Raw genomic sequence first — 13,406 nt, 5'->3', positions numbered from 1 at the left:
AAGAGGGAGGATTGGGGGGGGGGATTTGTGCTAGGAACGGGGATTTGGGGGAGGAGGATTTGTACTAGGAGACGGGATTGGGGGGTTGTGCTAGGAGGGAAGACTGGGGGGGGGATTTGTGCTAGGAGAGGGGGATTGGAAAGGGTTGTGCTAAGAGGGGGGATTTGGGTGAGGAGGAAGGATTTGTGCTGGGAAGGGTAATTTGGAGGGGTTTGTGCTACTATAGGGGATTCGGGGGAAATTTGTGCTAGGAGAAGGGATTGGGGGAGGGAATTTGTTCTAGGAGAGGGGGACTGGGAGGAGTTGTGCTAGGAGGGGAAATTTGGAAGGGGTTGTGCTTGGAGGCAGGATTGGGGAATTTATACTATGAGGGGGGATGTTGGGGAAAGAATTTGTGCTAGGGTGGAAAATTAGAGGGGAAAGTGGATATGTGCGAGGAGGAGTAAAGTAGCACAAGCCCTGACTATTACTATCCTCTCCTTGCTGCTGACAAGAGAACAGAGTGGCTGGTGGTGCGGCCATAAAAGTGTATTTCCACTTTTACAGCCAAATTGGGATACCATGTCCACATTCACATAGCAGAACTTAAAACAAAAATATTTAAATATTGCAACTTACTTTTTTTTAGATACTATTTAGATACCTATTTTCTGTCTGCTCCTGTCTGGTCACGTGATCCCCTGTCAGCTATCTGCAGCTACAGTGAAGAGCAGAAAGAGTTCCGACTACAGCTAGTAAAGCCTAGAGTGGTGATGTCACCCATAGGCTTCAATGGCCTGTCCATTGTTGGAAAAGCAGTGTGCATACAGTGAAGCACATTGACACCGCCCCCTAGTAAAACACACCCAGCACACAGTTAACCTTTTGATTGCCCCTCATGTTAACCCTTTCCTGTCCAGTGCCATTAGTACAGTGTCAGTGGTTTTTTTTAGCACTGATTACTGTATTGGTATCACTGGGGATGTCAGTGACACCAAGTCAGTTCCCCCCCCCCAGTGTCATAATGCCATCCTGCAGTCCCGCTATAAGTCACTGATCGCTGCCATTACTAGTAAAAATAAAAAATACAAAAAAAATTTTCAGTATATATACCGCCATTTGTAAACGCTATAACTTTCACGTAAATCCATTAATTTACACATATTGGAATTTATTTTAGCAAAGGCATGTAGCAGAATACATTTTGGCCTGATTTTATAAGGAAATTTTATTTTTTTACTGGACATGTTTAATAGCAAAAAGTCAAAAATATTGTTTTTTTTTCTCAAAATTGTTGGTCTTTTTTTTTTATAGCGCAAAAAAAAAACGCACAGGCGATCAAACCACTGAAAGAAAGCTCAATTCGTGGGAAAAAAGGACGTAAATTTCATTTGGGTGCAGTGTTGCATGACCGCGCAATTGTCATTTAAAGTAAGGCAGCACCATAACGCAGATAATTGCCTGGTCAGGAAGGAGGGTAAATCCTCAGGAGGGCAAGTGGTTAAAGTAGAACTAAAGACAAAACTTTTTTCATTTTGAATACAGTAGCAGAGGGTTATAACCCCGTCAGTTTTTTTTTTACATCCCTGCCCTATTAGGGAGATTATCTTAATAATACGGCACCACCTGCCTGGAGTTTGCATGTTCTCCCTGTGCTTGCGTGGGTTTCCTCCGGGTACTCCGGTTTCCTCCCACTCTCCAAAGACATGCTGGTAGGTTAATTGGATCCTGTCTAAATTGGCCCTAGTATGTGTATGTACGAATGTGAGTTAGGGACCTTAGATTGTACGCTCCTTGAGGGTTAGGGACTGATGTGAATGTACAATATATATGTAAAGTGCTGCGTAAATTGATGGCGTTATATAAGTACCAGAAATAAATACATTTCCTGTCCCACAACAGAAAGTGAGGAAATCCCTCTTTATCACCAGGACTGGTGTCCTCATTGGAATCTACATCGTCTATTCCCATTCTGGTGACAGCTCAGAATTTGGGATTATTCTTTAACAATTAGAAGGATAGAGCTCAATAGCATTCTGTAGGCTATTTTATGTATTGAATGTCTACAAGGGAATGTTGTGCTGAATGCACTGCATCAACTAAAAATTAGTAGTTAAAAATGGCTTAAAAATGATTTACAGAGTGCACAATGGTAACATATAGTCAGAAAACGTATTAGTTCCAGCTAAAGTAAAAGCACTTCCACACCAAAATGTAACTTCCTTCTAGTGACCACAGGGTGTCGCCCAAGCTCCCTATGATGATTGTATCAAGTAGGTTCATGGACTGCCATAAACTCAGAGCTCTGGGGTGGCTCGCCGTGATCGTATAGTGGTTAGTACTCTGCGTTGTGGCCGCAGCAACCTCGGTTCGAATCCGAGTCACGGCAGGAGTGAAAGTCTCCTCTCACGGCAGCGGGGCTCTACTTTTAGCACTTAATATTTTCATCTCATTTTTGTTTTATACTTTTAGTTTAAAAATCTACTTTCAGGTGCCAAATATATTGGATATATACGCTCATTCATGCCACTTAGCAGGGCTCTCACTTCCAGCCAGCTATAGATATAAGAGCTACAGTTCTCAAAGAGATGTGTTAAGTGTCTTTTATCTGCACCCCCATTATCCCCTCCTATACCCCCATTCACCCATTTATTTACAGTGCTGTCTATACTGTGAACTATTCATCATATACAGGGGTGGACTGAACATATGGAAACTGGGGCACTGCCCGAGGGCCCAGGGTCAGTAGGGGGCCCCATGGGATGCCACTGGTACCTTTTTCATAGGCTTTTTTGAGTTTGGGCAAGGACACAGGGGGCCCATGAGTTGTCAGTCCGCCCCTGATCATATACAAGGGGTTCTGTGAATGGCTGAAGGGAGAGGAGGGTCAGATAAACAACACTAATGCTTTCCTGTATGAGAGCCACAGCCAGGGGCAGACTGACCATTTGGAAACTCGGGCACTGCCCGAGGGCCTGGGGTCAGTAGGGGGCCCCATGAGATGCCCCTGGTACCTTTTTCATAGGCTTTTTTGAGTTTGGGCAAGGACACAGGGGCCCCATGATCCCCTATTGCCCGGGGGTCCCATGAGTTGTCAGTCCGCCCCTGGCCACAGCACTCTTATCTGTACTGGGCTGGAAGTATAGCGAAGGCCTTACTATCCAGCAGGGGCGGACTGACCATTTGGAAACTCGGGCACTGCCCGAGGGCCCGGGGTCAGTAGGAGGCCCCATGAGATGCCCCTGGTACCGTTTTCAAAGGCTTTTTTGAGTTTGGGCAAGGACACAGGGGCCCCATGATCCCCTATTGCCCGGGGGGCCCCATGAGTTGTCAGTCCGCCCCTGCTATCCAGCATGAATGAGAAGATAGATTTAAAAGCCCCATGCAAGGCATAAACAGTTTTTTCACCCTAATTCCCTCCCACCTCCCTCTAACCCAATAGTAATTCTCCCACTTACTTAAGTCCCCCGTCCAGGTCCCTCTCTGCTGCCAGTTCCGGTGCAGAGGACTGCTAATCCAGAGCTGCAATGGTCCCCTTCCATCTTCCTACAATGATGCTGTCCTTTTCTTTCCCCTGAGAGGACCCCACCAGTGGCTATCCAGTAAGAAGTGTCCACCTGAAAAAGGACCCCTCCGTGAAGTAAACAGAAGAGAAGACTTTGGTCGGCAGTGTGGTTAGCCAGTTTTTTTTAACTAAATGAATCAGAGGAGGGTGGGAGGGCAGAAATTTTTGTCCCGTAGAGGGGCTTTAAAGGCTAAATTAACTTAATCCAAGTGGGCTTGACTTGTTTGCCTTGACTTAAAGTAACCCACCCTCTCCCTCCACAGATGCATATTATCTGGATCTGACAACCACAGCCTTCAGTGTTTGTTTACAGCCTGTCCGTACCTGCACATTACAGCTCCCAAGAATTCTATGAAGCTTTCTGTCAGCCTCCCTTCTTACCTCAGGGCTTTGGACACAGCCCCATAGAAGTCTATGCAGCTGTAAGTGCAGGTGCAGCCAGGATACCATGGTCACCAGAGACAAGTAAATATGGATCTGTGGAGGGGGCACCCTCCACCTCCACAGATGCATATTACCTGGATCCAACAACTACATCCTCCAATGTTTGTTAACAGCCTACCTGTACCTGCACATTACAGCCCCCAAGACGGCTACGGAGCTTTCTGTCAGCCTCCCTTCTTACCTCAGGGCTTAGGACACAGCCCCATAGATGTCTATGCGGCCGTAAGTGCAGGTGCAGACAGGATACCATGGTCACCAGAGCCAAGTAAATATGGATCTGTGGAGGGGGCACCCTTCACAGATGCATATTACCTGGATCTGACAACTACAGCCTCCAGTGTTTGTTTACATCCTGCCCGTACCTGCACATTACAGCCCCCAAGACTTCTACGGAGCTTTCTGTTAGCCTCCCTTCTTACCTCAGGGCTTAGGACACACCCCCATAGATGTCTATGAGGCCGTAAGTGCAGGTGCAGCCAGGATACCATGGTCACCAGAGCCGGGTAAATATGGATATGTGGAGGGGGTGGTTGGGTTACTTTAGTTCAGGGCAATGGGGCAAACAGGGTAACATGTGCAGCACCATGGCAACTTTGAAACAAAGTGGAACTAAACCCTCTTAGCTGCCAAGGGCAGCGCCATCAGCCTCTGTTTCGATGTGCAGTTGTCATGGTGCTGCACATGTGACCAGCCATTTGAGGGCTTGATAGATTGGTTGAGAGCTGACATAAACGTGTTGGTGTCCGAGACAGTTATCACCAGAGGCCAGGGGTGGACTGACAACTCATGGGGCCCCCGGGCAATAGGGGATCATGGGGCCCCTGTGTCCTTGCCCAAACTCAAAAAAGCCTATGAAAAAGGTACCAGGCGCATCTCATGGGGCCCCCTACTGACCCCGAGCCCTCGGGCAGTGCCTGAGTTTCCAGATGGTCAGTCCGCCCCTGCCAGAGGCATGCCTGGAATGTAACCGTGTAAGGCCTCAAGCACACTGGCATTAAAATGTCGCTTTTACAAGTGTTTGGCTTTTTTTCTGCCTCTAAACACCTCTCCATGTTAGCCTATGTGAATATGCATGTTTACAGGTGTTTAGAGGTAGGAGCGGTTAGAGGCAGAAAAAAAAAATCACTTGCGGGTTCAGCAGAGGAGAATTTCTGCAGAAAAAAATGCCTGACATGCCTATATTTTTTCTGCACAGAACTGTAGTGGAACGTGGCAAAACGCATCAAAAATGCACCGGAATGCACTGAAATGCATCAAAACGCATCAGAATGCACTGGGACACACATGTCCCTATTTAAATTGAAGACAAAAGGGGAAAAAAGGAACTGGAATGCATAAAAAATGCACAGGAACGTGTCAAAACCGTGTATGCGGAAAAAACGCATCCAGAACGCGTTTCTATAGTGTGAACCGGCCCTTAAAGTCTACTTATCATATATGAAAACAATTGCGCAACACGTATGAGGTTATCGTTGCAAACATCAGCGTGAGAGCAATAATTCTAGTGCCATCATCCATGGTCAGCTCTATGCCAATCACCTGTAAAGGCTTTTGCATTGTCTTCTATGGACAATTTTGGGTATTGAAGTCTGTCACCCTTTCAAAAAATGTCTGAAGTGGTTACAAAAAAGGGCAACAATCTCGACCATGGCATACATCTCATTAGAGGTACGTTTTCTTACACACAAAAATTATTTATGACTGGAGTTCTGCTTTTAGGACCGGTTCACACTGCATGCGTTTCAGGGAACTTTTTTTTTGCATGCAAAACGCACAGAAAGTAGGATATATGGTTGTCAACATCATTGTTCACGCCAGTGCTTGCAGTTCCAGTGCGTAAAGTAGAACAGGCTGCATTTTTCCTGCACAAAATTGTATCGAAATGCGGTAAACCGCATTAAAATCGCACTGAAATGCACCAAAACACATCAAAAACGCACTGGAATGCACATGTCCCTATTTAAATTGAAGACAGAGAGGGGAAAAAATTAACCAAAACACATTAAAAACGCACCGTAACATGACAAAAACGCACATGCGAAAACGTATCCAGAACACATCTGGACTGCATTCCTATGGTGTGACCGACCTTAAAACTACACAACATGTGAAAATGAACTGTGTTAGTGCCCGCCCTGAAATGATATATGACGTTGATTCACATAAACCATTGTTCCATCTGTTTTATTTAACTGTATACAGAACAAGTGTCTCCATCAAGAAGAAAGGAATTAAATGAATAAAATTATTAATCACATTTAAAAAAGTTTTCCTTCCCCTTGCCGTGAGAGGAGACTTTCACTCCTGCCGTGACTCGGATTCGAACCGAGGTTGCTGCGGCCACAACGCAGAGTACTAACCACTATACGATCACGGCGAGCCACCAGGGAAGTACGAGCAACTGCAGCTTCTGAGGGCAGGAGAAAGCAAGGGAAATTCACGTCACCAATTCTAGGTGACCAATCAGGTTTTAAAGCAGGCTCTTCCGCCTTTCTGTTTCATATTTCCAGATAGTATGTTCAGTGAGCGGTTCGTTTCCTCAGGATTTTTTGTTCACATCGATTTGTACATAGTGAGGACAATGCTATAACTAGGCTGTAAAAAAATATTACTCAATGACTTCATCAGACAGTACACTCCTCATTGCTGCATAAACATGCTTCCTCCTTCTAGCAGCACTGTGTCTTCTCACAGACACTGGTGTGACGTCAGGAGGGGGGAACTTTCCAGCCTTATATCCTCTATGTACTCCAGAGACATGACTATGACATGAAGGCAGACGGTCACCTACATGTGACAGAATCCTATCTGATGGTGACAGCTCATTCATCATATTTATCCTGTAATATTGCAGAAGTGGACCACATACAATTACTTAAAGCGGAACTCCATTTTGATTTAAAAACAATAAATAGTAAAACAAAAATGCATCTTGTTTCTGAAACTCCAGTCCAGCTCTGCCCAGTGGTGTGTTTAGGTTTTGTACTGCTCTAGGCAACACAGAAATAGGATGCCCCCCCCACGAGACAGCCTGACTCCAGCCAACACCACCCCAAATCCCCCATCCACCCACGGAAAGAGCCTGACACAAGCCAACACCACCCCAACCCCCCCACTCTCACCCATGGAGAGAGCCTGACACCAGCCAACACCACCCCAAACCCCCCCACTCCCACCCATGGAGAGCGCCTGACACCAGCCAACACCACCCCAAATCCCACATCCACCCACGGAAAGAGCCTGACACCAGCCAACACCACCCCAACCCCCCCCACTCCCACCCATGAAGAGAGCCTGACACCAGCCAACACCACCCCAAACCCCCCCACTCCCACCCATGGAGAGAGCCTGACACCAGCCAACACCACCCCAAATCCCACATCCACCCACGGAAAGAGCCTGACACAAGCCAACACCACCCCAACCCCCCCACTCTCACCCATGGAGAGAGCCTGACACCAGCCAACACCACCCCAAACCCCCCCACTCCCACCCATGGAGAAAGCCTGACACCAGCCAACACCACCCCAAATCCCACATCCACCCACGGAAAGAGCCTGACACCAGCCAACACCACCCCAAACCCCCCCACTCCCACCCATGGAGAGAGCCTGACACCAGCCAACACCACCCCAAATCCCACATCCACCCATGGAAAGAGCCTGACACAAGCCAACACCACCCCAAACCCCCCCACTCCCACCCATTGAGAGAGCCTGAGACCAGCCAACACCACCCCAAAGTCCACCCCCCCCACCCACAGAGAGAGCCTGACACCAGCCAACACCAACCTAACCCCCCCACCCACGCAGAGAGCCTGACACCAGCCAATACCACCCACCCACGGAGAGAGCTTGACACCAGTCAACATCACCCCAAACCCCCCCACCCACAGAGCCTGACACCAGCCAACATCACCCCAAACCCCCCCCCCCCACCCACGGAGAGCATGACACCAGCAAACACCACCCCACCCACGGAGAGAGCCTGACACCAGCCAACACCACCCCAAAGTCCACCCCCCCACCCACGGAGAGAGCTTGACACCAGCCAACACCACTCCAAACCCCCATCCACGGAGTGAGTCTGACACCAGCCAACACCTACCCAAACCCTCCACCCACCAACAGAGAGAACCTGACACCAGCACACACCAGCCACCCACGGAGGCAGCTTGACACCAGCCAACACCACCCCAAACCCCCACCCACGGAGATAGCCTGACACCAGCCAACACAAACCTAACCCCCTCACCCACGGAGAGAGTCTGACACCAGCCAACACCACCCCAAAGTTCACCCCCCCACCCACGGAGAGAGCCTGACACCAGCCAACACTACTCCAAACACCACCCACGGAGAGAGCTTGATACCAGCTTACACCACCCCAACGCCCACCCACGGAGAGAGCCTTACACTAGCCAACACCACTCTAACCCCCACCCTCCCACGGAGAGAGCCTGACACCAGCCAACACCACCCCAAACCCCATCCACCCAGCCACCCACCCAGGGGGAGAGCCTGACATCGGCCAACAGCAACCCAACTCTCCCCCACCCACGATGAGAGCCTGACCTGTCACCAGCCAACATCACCCCAAACCCCCTACACCCACGGAAAGAACCTGACACCAGCCAACACCACTCCAAAAGCCCCCACCCACGGTGAGAGGCTGACACCAGCCAACACCACCTTAAACTTCCCCCATCACCTACGGAGAGAGCTTTACACCAGCCAACACCAACACCAACCCAACCCCCCCCTACAGACAGAGCCTGACCTGACACCAGCCAACACCACTCCAAACCCCCCCACCCATGGAGAGAGCCTGACACAGGCCAACACCACCTCTACCCCACCCACAGAGAGAGCCTGACACCAGCACACACCACCCACCCACCGAGGCAGCTTGACACCAGCCAACACCACCCCAAACCCCCACCCACGGAGAGAGCCTGACACCAGCCAACACAAACCTAACCCCCTCACCCACGGAGAGAGTCTGACACCAGCCAACACCACCCCAAAACCCCCCACCCACAGAGAGAGCCTGACACCAGCCAACACTACCCCAAATAACACCCACGGAGAGAGCCTGATACCAGCTTACACCACCCCAACCCCCACCCACGGAGAGAGCCTTAGACCAGCCAACACCACTCTAACCCCCACCCTCCCATGGAGAGAGCCTGACACCAGCAAACACCATCCCAAACTCCACCCCCCACCCACGTAGAGAGCCTGACTCCAGCAAACACGACCCTAAGCCCCCCCCCCCCCACCCACTGAGAGAGCCTGAAATAAGCCAACACCACCCCAAACCCCATCCACCCAGCCACCCACCCATGGGGAGAGCCTGACACCAGCCAAAACCAACCCAACTCTCCCCCACCCACAATGAGAGCCTTACCTGTCACCAGCCAACATTACCCCAAACCCCTTCCACCCACGGAAAGAACCTGACACCAGCCAACACCACTCCAAAAGCCCCCACCCACAGTGAGAGCCTGACACCAGTCAACACCACCTTAAACTTCCCCCATCACCCTCGGAGAGAGCCTTACACCAGCCAACACCAACACCAACCCCCCCCCCCTACAGAGAGAGCCTGACCTGACACCAGCCAACACCACTCCAAACCCCCCCACCCATGGATAGAGCCTGACACAGGGCAACACCACCTCTACCCCACCCACAGAGAGAGCCTGACCTGACACCAGCCAACATCACCCCAAATTCCCTCCACCCACGGTGAGAGCCTGACACAGGCCAACACCACCCCAACGCCACGCACAGAGAGAGCCTGACCTGACACCAGCCAACATCACCCCAAACCTCCTCCCCACCCACAGAGAGAGCCTGACACCAGCCAACACCACCCTAAAGCTCCCCCCCCCACAGAGAGAGCCTGACACCATCCAACACCACCCTAAAGCTCCCCCCCCCCACAGAGAGAGCCTGATACCAGCCAACACCACCCACAGAGAGAGCCTGATACCAGCCAACACCACCCCAACCCCTACGCACAGGAAGAGCCTGACACCAGCCAACACCACCCCCCCCCCCACCCCAGGAGAGAGCCTGATACCAGCCAACACCACCCCAACCCCCACCCACAGGGAGAGCCTTACACCTGCTAACACCACCCCCCCACCCAAGGAGAGAGCCTGATACAAGCCAACACCACCCTAACTCCCATCCACAGGTAGAGCATGACACCAGTCAGCACCACCCAAAACTCCACCCCCCACCCACAGAGAGAGCCTGACACCAGCCAACACAATGCCAAACCCCCTCCCCCACCCACCCATGGAGAGAGCCTGACACCAGCCAAAACCACCCAAAACCCCCCCACCCACATAGAGAGCCTGACTCCAGCCAACACCACCCCAACTCCCACCCATGGAGAGAGCCTGACACCAGCCAACACCACCCCAAACCCCCCCACCCCCAGCCACGGAGAGAGCCTGACATCGGCCATCACCACCCCAAATCCCCACCCATGTAGAGAGCCTGACACCAGCCAACACCACCCCAAACCCCCCACCCACCCACAGAGAGAGCCTTACACCAGCCAACACCACCACAAAGTCCACCCCCCCACCCACGAAGAGAGCTTGACACCAGCCAACATCACTCCAACCCCCCACCCACGGAGAGCCTGACACCAGCTAACACCAACCTAACCCCTCCACCCATGGAGAGAGCCTGACACCAGCCAACACCACCCCAAACCCCCCACCCACCCAAAGAGAGAGCCGTAAACCAGCCAACACCACCCCAATCCCTTCACCCACCCATAGAGAGAGCCTGACACCAGCCAACACCACTCCAAACCCCCACCCACGGAGAGAACCTGACACCAGCCAACACCAACCTAACCCCCCCACCCACAGAGAGAGCCTGACACCAGCCAACACCACACACCCACGGAGAGAGCCTGACACCAGCCCACACTACCCCATACACCACCCACAGAGAGAGCCTGACACCAGCCAACACCTACCCAACCACCCCACCCACCCACGCAGAGCGCCTGACCTGACATCAGCCAACATCACCCCACCCCACTCACGGAGAGAGCCTTACACCAGCTAACACCACTCTAACCCCCACCCTCCCACGGAGAGAGCCTGACACCAGCCAACACCATCCCAAACTCCACCCCCACCCACAGAGAGAGCCTGACACCAGCAAACACCTCCCCAAACCCCCCCCACCCACGTAGAGAGCCTGACTCCAGCCAACACCACCCCAAGCCCCCCCCACCCATGGAGAGAGCCTGACACCAGCCAACACCAACCCAACCCTCCCCCACCCACGATGAGAGCTTGACCTGTCACCAGCCAACATTACCCCAAACCACCCCACCCACGGAGAGAACCTGACACCAGCCAACACCACCCTAAAGCTCCCCCCCCCACAGAGAGAGCCTGATACCAGCCAACACCACACCAAACCCCCCCCCCCACCCACAGGGAGAGCCTGACACCAGCCAACACCAACCCAATCCCCCCCTACAGAGAGAGCCTGACCTTACACCAGCCAACACCACTCCAAACCCCTCCACCCATGGAGAGAGCCTGACACAGGCCAACACCACCTCTACCCCACCCACAGAGAGAGTCTGACCTGACATCAACCAACATCACCCCAAATTCCCTCCACCCACGGAGAGAGCCTGACACAGGCCAACACCACCCCAACCCCACGCACAGAGAGAGCCTGACCTGACACCAGCCAACACCACCCTAAAGCTCCCCCCCCCCACAGAGAGATCCTGACACCAGCCAACTCTACACCAAACCCCCCCCACCCACAGGGAGAGTCTGACCTGACATCAACCAACATCACCCCAAATTCCCTCCACCCACGGAGAGAGCCTGACACAGGCCAACACCACCCCAACCCCACGCACAGAGAGAGCCTGACCTGACACCAGCCAACACCACCCTAAAGCTCCCCCCCCCACAGAGAGATCCTGACACCAGCCAACGCTACACCAAACCCCCCCCACCCACAGGGAGAGCCTGACATCAGCCAACACCACCCAAAGCCCCCACTCCCACCCACAGAGAGAGCCTGACATCAGCCAACACAAACCTAACCCCCTCACCCATGGAGAGAGTCTGACACCAGTCAACACCACCCCAAAACCCCCCACTCACGGAGAGAGCCTTACACCAGCCAACACCACTCTAACCCCCACCCTCCCACGGAGAGAGCCTGACACCAGCCAACACCATCCCAAACTCCACCCCCACCCACAGAGAGAGCCTGACACCAGCAAACACCTCCCCAAACCCCCCCCACCCACGTAGAGAGCCTGACTCCAGCCAACACCACCCCAAGCCCCCCCCACCCATGGAGAGAGCCTGACACCAGCCAACACCAACCCAACCCTCCCCCACCCACGATGAGAGCCTGACCTGTCACCAGCCAACATTACCCCAAACCCCCCACCCACGGAGAGAACCTGACACCAGCCAACACCACTCCAAACCCCCCAACCCACGGTGACAGCCTGACACCAGCCAACACCACCTTAAACTTCCCCCATCACCCACGGAGAGAGCCTGACACCAGCCAACACCAACACCAACCCAATCCCCCCCTACAGAGAGAGCCTGACCTTACACCAGCCAACCCCACTCCAAACCCCTCCACCCATGGAGAGAGCTTGACACAGGCCAACACCACCTCTACCCCACCCACAGAGAGAGTCTGACCTGACATCAGCCAACATCACCCCAAATTCCCTCCACCCACGGAGAGAGCCTGACACAGGCCAACACCACCCCAACCCCACGCACAGAGAGAGCCTGACCTGACACCAGCCAACACCACCCTAAAGCTCCCCCCCCCACAGAGAGATCCTGACACCAGCCAACGCTACACCAAACCCCTCCCCCACACACAGGGAGAGCCTGACATCAGCCAACACCACCCAAAACCCCCACTCCCACCCACAGAGAGAGCCTGACATCAGCCAACACAAACCTAACCCCCTCACCCACGGAGAGAGTCTGACACCAGTCAACACCACCCCAAAACCACCCACCCACGGAGAGAGCCTGATACCAGCCAACACCACCCCAACCCCCACCCACGGAGAGAGTCTGACACCAGCCAACACCACCCCATCCACCCACCCATGGAGAGAGCCTGACACCAGCCAACACCACCCAACCCTCCCCCACCCACGATGAGAGCCTGACCTGTCACCAGCCAACATCATCCCAAACCCCCCCACCCACGGAAAGAGCCTGACACCAGCCAACACCAACACCAACCGGACCCCCCACTACAGAGAGAGCCTGACCTAACACCAGCCAACACCACTCCAAACCCCCCCCACCCATGGAGAGAGCCTGACACCAGCCAACACCATCCCAAACTCCATCCCCACCCACAGAGAG

General features: G+C 53.0%; 1 long non-coding RNA gene and 2 other non-coding genes across 5 annotated transcripts in view; 2 read left to right on the top strand and 1 right to left on the bottom strand.

Annotated features, from left to right (window-relative positions):
• Positions 1–13,406, top strand: part of LOC149461570 (uncharacterized) — a 522,205-nt gene that overhangs the window by 78,533 nt on the left and 430,266 nt on the right. The gene's annotated exons all lie outside the window — the stretch shown is intronic.
• TRNAH-GUG (transfer RNA histidin (anticodon GUG)) lies at positions 2,297–2,368 on the top strand. Its single transcript has one exon. It is a non-coding gene; the product is annotated as a tRNA-His (tRNA).
• Positions 6,294–6,365, bottom strand: TRNAH-GUG (transfer RNA histidin (anticodon GUG)). Its single transcript has one exon. It is a non-coding gene; the product is annotated as a tRNA-His (tRNA).

The sequence above is a fragment of the Staurois parvus genome, unplaced genomic scaffold (assembly GCF_062004578.1).
Source record: "Staurois parvus isolate SC_StPar_1 unplaced genomic scaffold, SC_StPar_1.0 ptg000198l, whole genome shotgun sequence".
In the NCBI taxonomy this organism is placed as follows: Eukaryota; Metazoa; Chordata; class Amphibia; order Anura; family Ranidae; genus Staurois; species Staurois parvus.
Note: the sequence above shows the minus strand (reverse complement) of the source record. Positions and strands in the feature narration are given on the sequence as shown.